The 18,774-nt window shown below is 32.4% G+C and overlaps 1 protein-coding gene and 1 long non-coding RNA gene across 3 annotated transcripts in view; one reads left to right on the top strand and one right to left on the bottom strand.

Moving 5' to 3' along the window:
• The window catches only part of LOC115210295 (beta-hexosaminidase subunit beta), a 121,913-nt gene that overhangs the window by 61,954 nt on the left and 41,185 nt on the right, over positions 1–18,774 (bottom strand). The window contains exons 1-2 of one of the 2 annotated variants that reach the window (XM_036500803.1): positions 7,580–7,601; positions 4,822–4,894 (exon numbers count right to left, since the gene is read on the bottom strand). The gene's annotated coding sequence lies outside the window, so the exon portion shown is untranslated. Of the gene's footprint in view, positions 1–4,821; positions 4,895–7,579; positions 7,602–18,774 lie in introns of those variants that run through there. The other variant, XM_029778816.2, reaches the window with a different exon arrangement.
• On the top strand, positions 2,855–6,108 carry LOC118762381. Its single transcript, XR_004998125.1, has 3 exons — positions 2,855–3,132; positions 3,260–3,264; positions 6,097–6,108. It is a non-coding gene; the product is annotated as an uncharacterized LOC118762381 (long non-coding RNA).

Here is an 18,774-nt window from a genome sequence, read left to right as displayed (position 1 = left end):
TCGAGCAGGGCCATCTACCTGAAGGTGTTTGTGATTTGTCTACCTTCCTACTGATTACGACTTTGGTTTTAGCTAGATTGACTCTGAGGCCCTTCGATTCTAATCCTTGTTTCCACACCTGAAACTTCTCCTCCAGTTCTGATAGCGACTCAGCAATTAGAGCAAGGTCATCAGCATAGAGGAGCTCCCAAGGGCATCCTGTCTTGAATTCCTCCGTTATTGCCTGGAGGACTATGATAAATAGGAGGGGGCTGAGTACTGAGCCTTGGTGGACTCCTACCTCTACCCGGAATTCTTCACTGTACACATTTCCAACCCTCACCCTACACATACATACATACATATATACATGTATGTGCACACATATATATATATTTATAATATATAAATGAGAATATTTTTTACAATGCCCCAGCATTTGAAGTTTGTTGTGTTTTTAACATACAATCTCTAAAGAGACATTGTTCTTAGAGACAAATAGTAGCTAGTGGTGTTCTATATATGTACACACATTATACACACATTAAAAATAATATGCACACAGTTATTATATATATAAATTGGGTCATCCCATAAATAATGATATTTTTCAAGTGCATGAACTAAAAGTCGAAGTGGGAAGGGATAAACTACCTGCATTGACTGGCTCTAAGCAGGTAGTAATTTTACCATGACTTATGACAAAGGAGCATATTTAGCATATTTTGCCTTATGAGTTCAATAAAGGTAACAATGCAATGGAAAGTGCGAGGAATCTCAAGACAGTATATGGGGATCGGATAATAAGTGTGAGCCAGTGTCAACGGTGGTTCCAGAAATTCCAAGCCGGAAGTTACAGCCTAGAAGATGAACCTCATCCTGGAAGATCCGTGGAGCTTGATGAGGATGTCCTGCAAACCCTCGTGGAACAAAATCCCATCATAACTGTTGAGGAACTAGCAGAGAAGCTTGGATTTGGTCATTCAACAATTCATCGTCACTTCTGTGCCATTGGAAAGTTAGCAAATTGGGTCAATACAGCACCTTGTGTATCTTCTACAATATCCTTGGGCTAATCAAAGGATTGTGAGTAGATTTGGTAGGTGGAAACTAAAAGCTCATTATATATATATAAATGAATAAATATTAAAAAAAATACATATGTAGATATCATTATTAATTATTATTATTAGTAAAATAAATAATAACAACAATAATATAAGTGGCCAGCAAGCAAAAGCTGATAATTGGTAAATCCAAAATTTTATAATTAATTCATAATTATAATAAGGCACACAAAGTGCTGGCATTGCTGTAAAAATTAGAGTCAAATGATCCTCTAATAAACCACCAATCACTGGGAATACAACAGGTACAACAGGAATCAGGCGATGAGCAAAGAAATTAACTCACCATCTCGGCTTTCAGCTGAGATGGTAAGTTTTTTGTGAACATGTGTTCCCAGAAAGCCAAGAAGGAAAGTTAATTTCTTTGCTCACTGCCTGATTTCTGTTGTGCCTGTTGTTTTCCCAGTGATTGGTGGTTTGTGAGAGGATTTTTACAGCAATTCTGGCACCTTGTGTGCCCTATTATAATTATAAAATTATATATATATATATAGGTACAGGCATAAATGTGTAACCAAGAAATTTGCTTTCCAACCACATGGTTTCAGATTGAGCTCCACTGTGTGGCAACTTGGACAGAAAATCTTCTACAATAGTCCTGGGCTGAATAAAGCCTTATGAGTAGATTTGGTGGATAGAAACTGAAAGAAGCCAGTTGTATGTGTGTGAGTGCATGTTTGTGTCTTCTTGTCTTGATATTACCATAAATCCTCGAGTATAGTCCACCCTTGAGTATAATACGCAGGGGATTTTTAGGGGGCTGTACCTCTGAAAAACCTAAACCTTGAGTATAATATGCACCCCTTCTCTAACTTGAGTCAAGGAGGTCTATATAACATTCTTGGTTTATAAAAATGTATACGGTAATGTCCTTTTTTATTGCCTTCTTGCCTTCATTATCTTTGGCATCTGTTTAATTTCATCTTTATTTCTTCTCCATAACCTGACATTGCTTTTGTCAACACCAAATTTTCTTCCGGCAGCCCTATTACCATGCTCTTCAGCATATGATATAACTTCAAGTTTAAACATAGCTGAATAAAATCTATGAGGCATTTTATGGGCATGTAATGTATAAAATGTTTTATTGGAGATTAAAGTACAGGTTTAAGTCCCACTTATAAAAAACCCTAGTAAAGACCCACAGTAGTTCAAACATTTAATACTGGTATTTAATTAAGTATCTATTGTTTGCCACGGTAATGATGCAAACTGCCAATACAAACAGCAGGATGAACTATTTAGCGCTAAACTATTAAGTACAATTCGTGTGTAATTAAGCCAGCAACACCTAGTCGAACAAACACTTCTGCACATGTGTAATACAATAACGGTGATGTTCTTAACTGTTATATGGGAATGTAAATATGTTTGCAAATTGTTTTTGTTACATGCTATTCTGTGTTCTGAATACTTTTATTTTAATAAATGTTGCTTACTGCAAGTTATGGATGATTCTTTTATGACTTCATTGCTTTCAGGCTTAGCTTAAGGTATTTTCGTGCCTGACATCACAAAATGCATCTGAATAAACATTGCAGGACAGTAAATAGAGACTCGGACATTGCTTAGAAAATATTTTTCATTTTTAACCTCGTATATAGTACGCACTAGGGATTTTGACCTTTAAATTTTTTGGGGGAAATGCGGATTATACTCGAGGATTTACAGTACGTAATAGCTGTAAATGAGTGTCACTGTCATGCAAGCAGTGTTATTCATTTCTAATATTCTTTGAAAATATATCTGGCCATGGGGAGAGCAATAACAGAAACTTACCGCAAGGCGAGCACACAGCAGGAGACATTTTCAGAGGAAGAACTCCCATTCGACAAGTGTTTTGGCCCTTATACCTGACACTCTATGGAAGCCAGGCCCACCCAGGTCATGACTCCTAGGTGTCCTCCTGCTGCTTTCCAAAACCCTGATTTGAACCTTGGTCATTCTTTTTGTGAACTTGTGTTCCCAGGTCTGTGTTTCAGCCTACTAGACCACTCTGACCAATGAAGGAACTAGTTCTCTTCCTGTATATAACCAATAAAACCCATAACTAGGTCCATTGGTCATTTCTCTCTTTGCCCGCATCCACATTGAGCAACGTCAGACAGCTGTTTGATTGTGGCAGTTCTTCTGTGGCCTTTGATACCCAACAGCCTGAGTAGATGACAGGTTGATGCAACCCTGAATCCTCACAATCCAACATGAACTAGTTTCACAGTACAGTAGTAATCCTCACTCCCTAGCTGCTTTGTCAGCTCACCATATTTGCTCATTTTAAAGATGTGCTACCCTTCCATGCATATTGAATTGGACGACTCAATATTAGTCTCAGGAGTGATGGACTCTAATAAAATGTTTTTATTTCTATTTTTTTTATTATTAAAATATTCTATTTTTTCTGCTTACCCATAATTATATAGTATCTGATTCTATCTATATTAAACATTTTTGAAATTAATAGACTTCCAAGCATAACCATATATATAATAATAAAAATATATATTAATTAACCCCAGCATTAAGTTCTTCCAACTTTTAAGTTACTTAACTCCTTAGGTAATTACTAAGTGTAACAAATCTTTTAGAATGTCATTTACCTAAAATTAATTACTAATATTATTTATATACATTTGCTCCGTATTGCATTCTGTTTATGTTTCTGGTTACATAAACAATCATTTGACTATGCAATAACATACTATAACTTATGTTATTAAGTTACTTTATTTTATTATAGGCTTTTTGCATTTTCACCTCTATAGTATTTAATTATATATTATAATACACCCAAAAGAATGCACCTTTAACTATTGTCATTATTTTGATTGTATACACATTTAATCTGTAATTATAAGCTATTTTATGGATTTCCCCCTTACTTTTAATTCAATTTATACTTTATTTCTATTTTATTCACTTATATCTTATCAGTTTACTAATATTATTTTACACATTGCTTATCTATAGCATTAGTATCGGTGCATAATACATTGTAATATATTACGATTATACTCATATTTCTACTTTCGCATTTTCTTTCATTTAAACACCCTAGAAGGATATATTGTTCTATTCTTACTTGTATTATAATTCCAATAAATATACTACCTTCTTCTCCTCTGTAAGGTTTATACTGTGTTCTTTATATATAAATTTTATCAGTTAAAGGTGTGGAGCCATATTCTCAACAAGCAGGAATATGAACATCTAATTGTATATCTTTAGCCAACTCTGATGAGATCTGACTTTTAAATGACTTTAATTATGGTAATATATTTCTAAAGGTCTGGAATCGAAACAGCTGTCAGATGTTGCCTAATTTTTTAATTAATAAATAATTATTAATTAATCTCTCTATTTTCTTATCTTCTTAATATATATATATATATATATATATACACACACTTATATTTAGATATATATACACACATACAAGCTTGAATATATATACATAAACAATAATACTCTACACACATTTCATCCTTCAGTTGTAGACTGGAAATCTCAATTCTTTCAGCACCTTCCAACTCTCATTCATAATACATTGATGTTCACTGTAACACATATTTAAAAAACACTCTATTGCATGCATATATGCTTACATATATTGGTAGAGTATATTCATTAAAATACATATAGTAACAAAAACTGAACAAAAATAATTGAATTTAAAAAAAATCTAATAATGAATTTAATCAAATAATTATCAACTTACGTTTTGCTTCAGGCCAAAGTTGCAAGTTTCCTTCACAAAACTCTAGTTGACTGAAATGGCTTCTGAGCCTAGACTGTAAAAAAAAAAAAAATTAAGTCAAACATTATAAACAAATATATTTTGTTACAAATGCATAACCAATCTTTCAATTCCACTAAAAGTTTACACACACACATCTTAGACCTATGTTTCACTAATAACAAGAGACTTATCCACAACATGGAAGTGTCACCAAGGATATTCTTAAGCCTCAACATAACAGAACTAACAATATGTGGCTCAAAACTACTTAAGATATATATCACACAGGATGCAACCAAACTCTGTCTAGCTTGAACTCATACAAAGCTAACTGGAAATCAATTCAAAAAGAGATTATGAAAGAAATTTGGCCAATACTATATCTCTCACCATCACTAGCTACATGCACTTCTACCCCCATCTTTTCCCTGCTATCTTCCTCTAACCCCTTCTACAATCAACTGTCTTGAGATACTACTGCATCTCATTTCTGTCTTCTTTTCAGCTTTCCAGCAATTCCCATCTAACCTTATATAACATGGGGTGGCCATGTATCTCTATCACAAGACATTTGGGCTTGTTCTTCCATCACATGGCATAGAACCATTGCTCCTCCCCGTCTCATATACTACTCTCACCACATTTAGTTGAAAAGGACTTTTCTTTTCTTGTCTAGCAAGTTACATGGGAACCTTGATAGCACCAGTGGCACAGAAAAAAAAGCAATCATCATCATCCATCATTTTGAATCCAGATTTCGTCCCCATTAATGGGGGTGGCTGGATCTACCTCAATGCCAGAGCAACTGCCCTCACACCATTTTACCCGGTTTTGGGTGTCCTTCATCAGTACACTCTATAAAGTGGTTGGCATTAGGAAAGACATCCAGCCATAGAAAATGCCAAAACTGACATTGGAGCTTAACATGGCCTTACAGCTCACCAGTTCCTGTCAAATCATCCAACCCATATCAACATAGAAAACAGACATTAAATGATGATGATGATGAATGCATTAACATTGTCTCTGAGAGAACAGCTGATACACACAAAAACATGCTTCTTCAAGAGAGGTGAGTTGTTATGAGATGAAGAATAAAGATCTCAAATAATTTAGATAAACAAATTAATGACAGTAAGGGAAAACAAACTTAGACTCTCAAAAGAAGCAACTGTTGATTACATTGGTAAAAAAGAGGACACAATATCAGCTACTGATGAGATGATCTCAAACTCAGCAATGGGGACCTGACAGTATTTCAGTGATTCTTTTAAAGCCATGCAAAAAACTTTTGCCAAAAAGCACTCTTCCAGAACTTCTTTGCATGTGGTAAACTTACTAAAAATTTAAAAGAAGGTATAATTGTCCTCACACTTAAAGGTGAAAGCAAAGTTAAAGGTTGAATTAATGAAAAGAATACACTGCAGGTTTTGTGGTGCAGACTCTACAACAGATGAATTGTGGGCTGAACACTCAGCTTTTAATAATGATGACATTATCACAGGCACATTTCAGAAATAGTTACTGTGTGAAGAAAATGTTAAACTGGTGCTTCAATAACTAAAGGAATATAACAGAACAGAACTAGTTGCAGCAAAATTTCTATCTATGCCTTATAAATATAAACAAGCCATAAAATTAACAAAATATTGTAGTAAAGGTGTAAGAATATGAATTTCACATGGCTTGTCGTGAAAAGAACTCACAATAGTGTGATATGTATTGGGTAGTCTCTTTGTTAACATAATTCAACAAACAAATAAAAATTTATTCACAAACTTACAATAAATTTAGTTCAGAATTTTTACACCAACATTTTATCTTTATATCTTTTGATTGTTGATTGGAAATAGCAGATAACTTTTATAGAAAAGTCATTATCTCAAATAACAGAAAGACACAAAGGAAAATTTCACCAGAGAAAGGCAAGGATCCCTATTAGGACATCTTAAGTTGGTGACATTGTACATGTCAATAAAGAACCTTAAATATTTCAGAAGCAATGGTTATAAGATTTAGTAGGTTTTGTTGGGTTGATATATTTTAGTAGGATTAATGACGATTCATCTATAATGATCTGTTAGTAAGCCTCAGGCAAGAATCAAATCAACAGTCTAAAAAATATTCTTTAAATCAGTATTCCAATTATTTAGTGGAGAAGCATAAACAGACTGTGTCTCCAAACAACTAAAGTAAAATAAACTTTTCATTTAATCATTTAACCAAGGAAGGGTGTAAAGAAGTGTGTTCCTGTCTTGAAAGAAACAGCAATTCAAATAAGAGAAACAAATCAACTTCTAATTAAAAGCATTACACTTGACTCAAAGAATATTTATTTCTACTCTCTAATGTTAGCCTAAGTGAGTATATAAAAATGATAATTTTTAAAAAATCCTTGAAAAATTGCTCTCATGGCCCTTTTTTCAAAGGTACTGGTTTTGTATATTCTTATACTTCAAGTATGAACAGTTTTTACCTTTTATCTATTTCTTATTTCAGTCACTGCATTGTAACCATGCTGGGGTACTGCTTTGAAGAGTTTAGTCAAACAAATCAATCCCCAGTACTTATTCTAACAGTTTTGCTGAACAGCTAAGTTGCAGGTTTGTAAACAAACCAACATTGGTTGTCAGGCAGTGGTAGGGAAAAATATATAATGGCCTTCCACACAGTTTCTCTCTATCAAATTGACTCATAAGGCATTGGTTGTCTGAAGGTTATAGTAAAAGGCACTTGCCTAAGGTGTTGCACAGTTGGACTGAACCCAAAACCATGTAGTTACTAAGTGAGTTTCTTAACCACACAGTCATGCCAGGTAGACATTCTAAAAATAAATTTTAAAAATTAGTTGAGTAAGAAAGAAAAGTAAGAAAGAAAACCCCTAAATTTTGAAAACAATGTCTCAAAATTAGTAGAAGCATGTAATAGTTTTAAAGTTTTATTGTCAAACTGGTAGCAATTATTGTATCAAAAAATACATGAGAGCGATGAATTAATATAAAAAGATTTCAGTAAATACTGAACAAGAGAAATAGGTCACCTACTATGGAAAATTAAGTAAATATATATCTAACCAACCACATCTTTCCGGGTTCAGTCCCACTGCGTGGCATCTTGGGCAAGTGTCTTCTGCTATAGCCTCGGGCCGACCAATGCCTTGTGAGTGGATTTGGTAGACGGAAACTGAAAGAAGCCTGTCGTATATATGTAGATATATATATGTATGTGTGTGTGTATGTTTGTGTGTCTGTGTTTGTCCCCCCACCATCGCTTGACAACCGATGCTGGTGTGTTTACGTCCCCGTTACTTAGCGGTTCGGCAAAAAGAGACCGATAGAATAAGTACTAGGCTTACAAAGAATAAGTCCCGGGGTCGATTTGCTCGACTAAAGGTGGTGCTCCAGCATGGCCGCAGTCAAATGACTGAAACAAGTAAAAGAGTAAAAAAGAGAGAGAGAGTATCATTGGGAACAGGATCTAACTAGAGCAGGTTAAGATATATTTTTGGCATGCATAGTAAATTTAGTTAAAATTTTAATATATTTTCTACTTTTTCACATCTTTAAACTAAATGGTAGGTCAAGACAAAGTTTAAATCAGGTTTTCCAAACAAATTTTGAAGATCTCATTTGTTTATATATTTCTTACATCTGTTTTTCTTTTCCATGTAAACATAGACTAATTGGCTTTGCATATAGAGATATTTATATGAAGTCTTGTAGCAAACGTTTTCATTACTAAATATCTAAAAGAAATAATAACTCTTTCTCAACTAGGTTAACTTGGCAAACAATTTAGAAAAATCATATTAAAATAGATTTAAAATTATAAATTTTAGACCACAAGTACAGCATCTAATTTATTCACACTGGGCCACCACTCTGAAAGGTTTTAGTCAATCATGTCAACACTAGTGCTTACTTTTATATTTAGTACTTATTTTAGCAATTTCTATTTGTTGCACATGAGCATACCATTTTGTAAGTGGCATCAATGTAAAGACAGATATAGAGACAGACACATACAAACACAAGGTACATTTTCCCTTTTCTTTTTCTATTTCTCTATGTTTTTCTTCCCTACTTTTCACCATTTGAAGAAGTACAATGTTGGAAACATTATAACAAGTACCTCTTTCCATTTCTTTGTGGTTTAAGCCTTAATATTGATTGTGAACTTATCCACTGTTTTTTATTTTTTTTTTTTTTTTTGTGTGTGTAAGCATTTTGTTCTGCAAATTTCCCTCAGAAGGCATTGTAAACTTGAGGCTATATCAGAAGACACTTACCTAATTGATGCTATGCAGTAGAATTGAATTAAGGACTATCATGTTGCAAAACAAACTTCTTAAGCATACAATTATGCTTGCATCTATTAGGTTTGTGTGTGCACACACACACATTCATATACATCACAAGTAAAAGAAAACTATATTATGGACTTATTAAAACTATGCCAGTAATGAAAAATAAATGCTATGAATACCTGGGTTAAAATGAATTAACATTCTGTACAAGCATAAAAATATTTAAAAAAACATTTCTGCTTAGAATGCAAAAAAAAAAAAGACATTTTTTTAAAGATTACATTGCTATCTCAAATATTTTGTAAATAATGTTGAAGATCTGTCTTGAAATTATATAAATAATATTTCAACTATTTAATTATCTAGAATTCTTCATTAATCTTGTATTTTTTATTCACACACATGCATACACAATGAAGATTATTTTAGGTATAGGAAGAATCTCTCTTTATTCTGCTTAACTATCTTAATTTCATTGAGAATGTAGGTTCACAATATATGTTTTTCATGAAAAACATAGGAAAGCAATTTCTTTAATGAGTTGTGTTACTCTTATGCTAAGTACTATACAAAATAGAACTTACAATTACAAGCACCAATTAAAATTGAAGAAAAAAAAAATAAAAGGAGCAAGTCTCAAGTTCTGATTAACAGTTTTACTTTTATGAAAGATTTTATATGAAAGTTTTGTACAAGTTTTAAGCTATAGACTACAGTAAGGTAGAAAAAGAGCAGTAATCATACAGTGTATTTTCATTAATATATATGCTAAACTAATGAACCTATAGGCATCCATTTCAGTTACTATTACTAATCCGTTAGATTTTTATGTATATTAGGGTGAGAAATTCATAATCCACTTTGTATTCATCATAGAATGAATGATTTAGTAATTGTTGACAGGTTAGGAATATTATCTAGATAATTAATTGTCCAGCAATAGTGTTGTTTATAAGATCCTTTAGTATTTATTATATGTTGTTGTTTAACACTGTGCTTACCCTAATTAGTGTTATGATTAAGAATGCTCCAGCCATGACCAGTTTGTTTTTTTTCGCAGACAGTGTTTATAGGATAACATTATCCAATGTTTGTTTTTTTTACTACAATGGTAGGGTGTGAATTGAGGGTGCTTTAACAGTTATTTCTAGCAGAGAGCAACCATGTTGAAGCTCCCTTCTCAGTTCACTCAGTAATATAGTCTTGAGTTTGGCACTTATAAGTGTGATACTGATTTGCTTGCCTTTTCAATTGCTTAAGTTTCTATGTAGGCTAATATCAGTAACTGTTTTAGGACTTTTCCATAAAGAGAATAATGGAATATTTAACCTTTTCCCTTAGATACCTCTGGCATAAAATAGACAGATGATCTCATCTTTACATATGCAAATATATAATTAAAATGTTGGATTGTTCTTGAGTAGTATATTTTATAAGTAAGTGAATAAACATATAAAAAATATCAAAGCATAAACGGTTTCTAGTTTGTTATATTCCATTTATAAAAAAATATATAATTGTTTACTACCTTTTAAAGGTTTCTTCACTCTCTAATCAGTAGCTGAAGTGCATTTAGCTAAGTAACTAACATATTCAAAGAATATAACATATAAGAAAAAAAAAAAATTGAAATATATTTTCAACTACAGGAAAGTAATAGGTGTGAAAGGTAATGATCACTTAATAAAAAAAATTAAAAAATTAAATTACCATTCCATCTGTTGCATTCACCACATGAAGCAGTTTAAATGTATATCATTTCATTTTTTATGTTTGTACTTAGACATTTGTTTGAAAATCGTTGACTGGTGTAATTAATGTAAAATATAGGTAAAATAAATGTCTATAAATGCAGAGAGGTTAAATCAATGTAGCTGGATTTTAAATAAAAATTATCATCTTTGAAATATAGCATATGTTACTTTTTTTTTTGTATAGTTAATTCAATCTCAAATTGTAGTATGATACTTTATTCAAATTTTTGTAAGTGAATAAGTATGCCTTATTGATCTTTTTACTTTATTCAGTCTAATAAATGACTGACTGATTCTATTTTGATGCTTTTTGATATTTTATTTGCTTCCTCTTACCAGATTTTAAAAAAACATGCTTAACATGAAAGTTTAAATTCATAATTTATGTATTAAAATTACTTTTTGATAAGAACTATCTTTCAAATTTATACTTATTTTACAAATTAGCTAAGTTTTTGCAGAATAAGCACATTGTCAATCAGCTTACCAATATTTTAATTGTACTTACATTCTTACTAATTAATAGCAAACAGAATTATTTTCTTTATTTTCACTGTCAATCAGTCATAAACTAATCAATAGATTTATATTTTTTAAATCCTCATATCTTCTAACAGCATGGAACTTTGTCAGTGAACAGGTCACGGTCTCAAAGGGACGAAAATATTTTGACAAATTAAATTTAAATGTTGAAGTGAATCTAATGGTTTTTGTGTATTTCTTAAATGGCTTATAAACACCTTCCATGCTGCAATTGTTTTCATTCCAGCACACGATCTCAGATCAGGTCACTTGCTATGCAAGTACATCTCCATAATATTTCTATATCAGACACTACTATTTCTATAAACAATTATGCTGGACAGTAATGATTTATTTCTTGCAATATTATCCAGTATCCACTGCTATTATCAGCAGTTATCTACCTCTTTACAAAGAAGTTTTTCCACTGATAATGTTTAGTTGAATAACATATGTTACTTTCAGGAACAAGAACTTTGACATCTGCATTTTTCTGTCAGTCTTCAATTTTAAAAATCAATTCATAACAAATGACAAGACTTTAAAAAATCTCTCGTGGCTTCTGAATGTCTATTGTTTTGAAGTAACGACATGTCTCAAAGAAAACTGACTTTCTTTTCAGGCACAAAGAAGTGCATCAGTCCTGAGTAGTTTGTAATACTCAAAAATATTTGAGTAAACTTCTTTGTTTAAAGATGCCTTAAAATTTTGGATGCCATGAAAACATACAAAATAGTTATTTAAATGAATAAACTCTCCATATTAACAACCCTCACATCCTTGCTTGCCATTTTATTGTTTATTTACTCTGATTATTTATTCTAGTTAAAAGAGTTTCAAATTTTCAAAACATTCATACACATCCTCTCTCTTCTACCTCACTTCTTTCCTATTTGCCTAGGTCCTATAAGATCCTTATAGCTTATGAGAATACCCTTCCTTTTTGATATAACACTAAAAATACTTAGAAATTTTACATCCATAAGCTCCTCATCCTCAGCTATTTGTCACATTGGCAATTTGTTACTATACATTGCTTTCCAGCACTAGCATACTATGCTACCTTCTGTTTCTTCTGCCTTAATTCAATAGAAACTGCTGTTCTGACCTTGTCTAATGAATGTCAGCCCAATTTTAAACATTTCATACTTGCTTTATCCAATGTTGACATATAATGTGCTAATTTTCTAAACAGAATATTAGAAATTTTCAAATCCTTCTTCACTAAAACGTCTTTTTCAGGAATACCTTGTCTGTCCAATATATCTACGCTAAACATTAAATGTATTAGTCACAATCAACCATTCCAGTTTTTAAGTGTAAGTGGGATACTATTCTACCTTTTGTGTATGGATTAATAAAAACAAATCTAAAATTTAATACTGTTAGCCTTCAATCATCTTACCATAATAGAATTTGCATTTAAAATTTCCTGTATGTATGTAGATCAAAATGTCATACAAACTCATGCACACACATAAACACACTCACAGAATTAATTCAAGACTAACAACAACCACTTCAATTTCTTTAATACATTATATAAAAAGTTAAAGCAATTACTTTGTTCATATACCTCATGGGTCCAGAGGGCAATACATGTAGCATTAAACAGAATAGAGACAAATCTACCAGGCTGCTAACTATCACACATGTTTTGATATCTATTTTTGATATGTTTTGATATCTATTTGTGACAGCTAGGTGAACTGAGTTGTACAGAGTAAAAAAAACTATTTAAAGTAATAATGAAATGCCTATAGTAGATTTGAAGTTACAGCTCCTGAGTTTAGTAATCCAATACTTTATCCACTTGGCTATTTTGCTCTATTTACATTATTTAAAGAATACCAGAACTATTTTTATAATTTTTACACACAATTTTAGATTTAACAGTCATCAGGCTGCTACAGTGAAGAAAGCATTCTGAGTAATCACTGAATCCATTAATTATAGGGTTCTTATCTTGATATTTGTTCTATTTATTGTGATAATGGATGAACTAATTTTAAAATTATCTTTTCATAGAGTTTACTAAAAATTTTGAAAAACCAATTTTAATCAGCTACAAAATATTTTAGTGTAAATGGAGAAAGATGCTTAGTTGGGTTACTTCTTTTCTTTGCTTTCTTGCCAACTTTGGCCTACTCTCTCCAGTAAGTCCCACGTTTTGTATGATGACACCATCATATTGCAAGTATTTCAAATATCTGGGGTGTCCTTCACACTGCCTCAATAACGCTATTAAAATGCTAACTGTTTATTTCTTTTAAGTTATAAAAATTTAGTCTGAAAACATAACATTATAGTCAATCAACAGACAATACAGCCAGTTGCTAATATCAGAAAAGATTTCTGTTTCAATTAATTTTTATTTGAAATTGCTGTATCTAGAATTCCTATAATTTCTAGCTAGCTCTAATACCATTTCAAGAACCTACTTTAATGGCAATGTCTTTATCACTAACATTATCTATAAAACATTAAGCTACTGTGATTTTGTATACTAAATCCACTTCTACAACGAGAATCACATATGCACTTCAGAATAATTTTGAAAAGTAGGCAATATTTTCAGTGGATTTTCTTTTCACATTGCTTTTACCTAATTTTCAAAATTCTTGCAGTCTATTTTAAGTATAATCTATAATTGTGAGTGTAAAATTCAAACAGACTCCACCCCCTTTGGTCATTAATGACCATGGGATTGCACCTAGGAATTTCCCCTTCGAGGTAGAAGTCTGGGCAAGGTTGTTTATGGAAGATCAGTAGTAAGTCGCCCATGCATACCAGCCCCACCTCTCCATGCCACCAATGTTGTCCAAGGGAAAGGCAAAGGCTGATACAGCTTGGCACCAGTTATGTCACAACTCATTTCTACAGCTAAGTGAACTGGAGCAACGTGAAATAAAGTGTCTTGCTCAAGAACACAACACAGCCTGGACCAGGAATCAAACTCACTACTTCATGATTGTGAGCTTGACGACCTTCACCTGGCAACTAGTAGTAATGAAAGAATGCTCTAAACAAGCAGTCAGAAGAAATAATTATAAAGCCAAATAAGCTTATCAAACAGATAAGATAAAAAAAGATATTTTTGAATTGCAGATCAATTTGACTTTGCATAAAATTAGATTACATAAACTGTGTTGAAAGCATTTAATAATACTCAAAGCTGTTTGAAATTCAGAGAAAATATCAGTCAAGGTGTAACTGGGCTAAAACTAAATTGATATGGTATATTAAAGCTGTTTATAAAGGAAAGTGGCCACCAAGTATGTACAAAATTAGCTAAGATTATAAGTACATATTAATCAGCAGTTCACCACACCAATAATGAATTAGATAATTTAAATAGAAAAAATTAGTACGTATTTCTAGTGGTTCTTGTTTAAAATGATATTTCTGTTTGTTTCTACATAATACCAAACTCTTTCAAAATACATTATCTGATGGTGGCTTCCAAAATTTTATGCACATCTTTTATATTGTTTATTATTTTAAAAAGTTACACATGAATAAAGTGTCCCATGGTTAATTTAAAACTGTTTTAAATTTGTATCAATGGCTAATGACTTAAGCAAAAATAGAGAAAGTGAGAGAAATTGTTCTGCCTGTCAACTTCATGATTTAATCTTAGTTTCTAAATTTAAACCTTCTTTCTTAAGATCATAGCGCACATAGGATGTATTATTTTTCCTGATCATCATTTGTATCATTAACAGTAGTTGGTGTCCAAAATGAGTTCATCTTTTGTCCTTTTTCCAGCAATCCTTTTACCACTACTCAAAGGATACAAGAACAGTAATTAATCTACACACTCAGTCAACCAGTTTCGTTTTTCATCATTCCTGTTGCAAACAAAACATGAGGCGTGTATGAAGTGGTATAAATATGAAAATATTCACTTGCAAAAACCTAAGTATACTTAAGTAGTCTTCGATCACTAGAACAGAAAACAGCTGTCATACTATGTTTTTTCCTTTTTTCAGAGTTTGAAAAGTTTGCTTTAAAATACAGATATTTAAAGCAAGAAGGTTGCAGAATATTTCAGATTAAAAGGGAATGTTTATTCAAATGTAACACAGGGAAGCCTTTTGTATTTGAAGGTTGAAATGAATAAGGCTATATTCAAAAATATTTTTAAATATATGGAAAAAAAAATGAAACTACATTCATTAATGGAATCATGTCCTTTGAGATGTTTTTGTGCTAGATTGTAATTTGAAAGTTGTGGTTTCTTTGGTGTGTTTGTTCCCAAACAACACTTATTTTAGTGCTGTTGACACCACTGGATTTAATGGTACTGTCCAGGTGTCGAAACCATAATGATATCCGTGGGGTAGCTGATGATGGAGGTATGTTGGACTGTTGGTATGGCTGTATTTGTAGATATGGAATAGTATTATAACATGTCCTTTTGATATATATACATATTACGACAGCTGTTTTCTATTCTAGTGATCAAAGTCTACAAAAATATACTTAGGTTTTTGCAAGTAAATATTTTCATATTTATACTATTTCATACATACCTCATGTTTTGTTTGCAACATGAATATTGAAAATTTGATATATATATATATATTGAGAAAAATGTCATCAGAATTTGGAAAAAAAATCTTTTTTATTTCGTCATTATTATTAGCACTTTCGTTCGTTTTTCGAACTTGTCAAATAGAATTTGACAAGTTTGAGAAACAAACAAAAGCACTAATAATAATGAAGAAATAAAAAGATTATTTTTCCAAAATTCTGATGACTTTTTTCTCAATATTCAATTTCTGTACACCACACCTAACACTCTATACACACACACACATATATATATATGTATATAGGCACAGGCATAGCTGTGTGTTTAATAAGCTTGCAGGAGACATGAAGGAGCACTCAGTTCATGCTGTAAAGTGATTGGTATTAGGGAGGGCATCCAGCTGTAAAAAACGTGCCAAAGCAGACAATGGAACTTGATGCAGTCCTTGGACATATTGGATCCTGTTAAACTATCCACTCCATGCCAACATGAAACATGGACTGTAAATGATGATGATGATATATATATATATATACCAGGTTCCAGTCTGAATTTGGCTTGGTTTCTATGGCCAGATGCCCTTTCTAATGCCAACAACTTCAAGAGTACCAGCATGGGTGCTTTTATGTGTCACCAGCATGAAAGCCATTATGTGTCACCAGCACCAGCCACAACTACAGTTTCACTTGGCTTGACAAGTCTTCTCGAGCACAGCAAATTGCCAGAGGTCATGATCACTTGTCATCATTTCCTTGAGACCTCACAGTCAAAGATCAGGCTTCACCACCTTGTCCCATGCCTTCCTGGGTATACCTCTTCATATATGATTACTAATTTTGGGATATGGTCAATAATTCCATCTTTAAAGTAACACGGATAAACTTTTAACAATGTAAAACTATACTTTCTCCTTAGCCAAAAGGCTGTTCCTTGTTTTAGCTAAGATTAAAGTATAATTAACAATTTGCAAAAATGTAATCACAATACACACACATATATATATATATATAGAGAGAGAGAGAGAGAGCTGTGTGTGTGTCTATGCACACATACACACAAAGTAATGTAGAATCAAATTCTACACTAATTATTGGTGCTAGTACATATTTTCTTAGGTCACAATGAGTCTCTCTCTTTTTCCCTCTCTCTCTCTCTTTATATATATATATGTGTGTGTGTGTGTGTGTGTATCACCACTACTATTTCTCAATACCAACACCAAATCTATTACAATAAACTGCCTTTACCAACAACACCAGTAATAGTAGTATGGATAAGATAATCAACTCAGTCTAAAATAAAAGACAATGGCATGAGATATTGTGGCATCCTCGTGCATTTTAAAAGTTGAATGAAATATCTTTGATATTCAGTTGATAATTGATTTGAGGCTAATCAGCAACCACAAATAGTAAGAACACTGACCACTGCTACCACCATTACCATCACCAAAAAAAAATCAATACAACCAATACCACCAACTGGTAACAACAATAAAAGCATCAGTACAATAGCAATGTCTGTAGCTATATATGTTGTATGTCAACACAATGGTGTGCGTGTATGAATGTATGTATGCACACAGTGGAGTTCTTATGGTTTAAGACAGAGATGCAAGGGGTGAAGTGCCCATGCACTTGGCAACATTCAACTAAATGTAATCATATAGTTCCTTCAATCTCACTTTCAGTTTCTCATTTAACTTCTTACATCCAAATTCAGTATTTTGCTCTCACAAACCAATTCTTACATGGTGCTAGTCCTTTTACTACATATACTACACATTTGTTGTGGATAGTTGTTGATCACCACCACCTTTGGATTTACCTACAATTTAAGATATCTCAAAAAAAAAATGCCAGCAAGTGGAACTGAAAGCACAAGAGTGAAGTGGAACCATAAAGGGATTACACTGGATATTAAATGTGGTAAAAACCTTGATGTGATGTTTTAAGAGGTTTTCCAAAACATTAAAGCTTGTACTATCTAGTGGAAACAATGCATGAAAACAGAAGAAATAAAATCAAGTGCTCAAGAGGCCACTCCATTAATTGTTTGGTCTTAAATTTTTTCATAGATTAATATGATGCTTAAAATGGAATGGCACTTTGAGTGTATGGAGCAAAGATAAGATGTGATGTAATGTGCTGACAATCAAAATTGTCATTTAAAAAAAAAGTCTGTAAAATAATTTGCAGAAGAAAAAAACTTTCTCTGATTAGTAAAGGCTAGTATGAAAGATATAAAAACTGCTTGAATTTGCTCAATGTTAATAAATGACTGGTGAAACAGTCAGTGCTGATGCAGTGGTTTCTTTCTGAACTTTTTGAAGAAGTCAGAATAACACAAAAACAGTATATAAACATGAAGAAGATAGATTTTTAGTAAAATTAGAAGTAAGACATTACACTGAACTTGAAACAGAATACTCTGAAAATTTATTATTACGGCCAGTTTCCAACCTGGACTACAGCAACAAAGTTCACCTGCTACATTTCTCGGTCCAACATCACAACCTTGAGGTCCTGGATACACTCCAGGCCAGTTTCTTCAATGAAGTTGTTAATGTAGGTATGATGATATTTTCCTCTTCTTATGTCACTATGAAGTGGGTTCCACGAGACTAATTTGGATGCTTCCAGTTCAGGGTGGCACATGCAGTGACCAGACAGTCATAGCTGTCTTTGCCTGATCTTTTCACTAACTTTTGGCAGATATCCATAAAGGCATTCATTTGTCATGTGTTGCTGCCATTTCACATTTAGGGCCATTTATAGCATTCTTGTGTAGCAGCCATCTAGCCAGTTTGATAA

This window comes from Octopus sinensis, linkage group LG1 (genome assembly GCF_006345805.1).
Source record: "Octopus sinensis linkage group LG1, ASM634580v1, whole genome shotgun sequence".
Classification (NCBI taxonomy): Eukaryota; Metazoa; Mollusca; class Cephalopoda; order Octopoda; family Octopodidae; genus Octopus; species Octopus sinensis.
The sequence above is the reverse complement of the archived record's forward strand: the minus strand, read 5'-3'. Positions and strand labels throughout refer to the sequence as shown.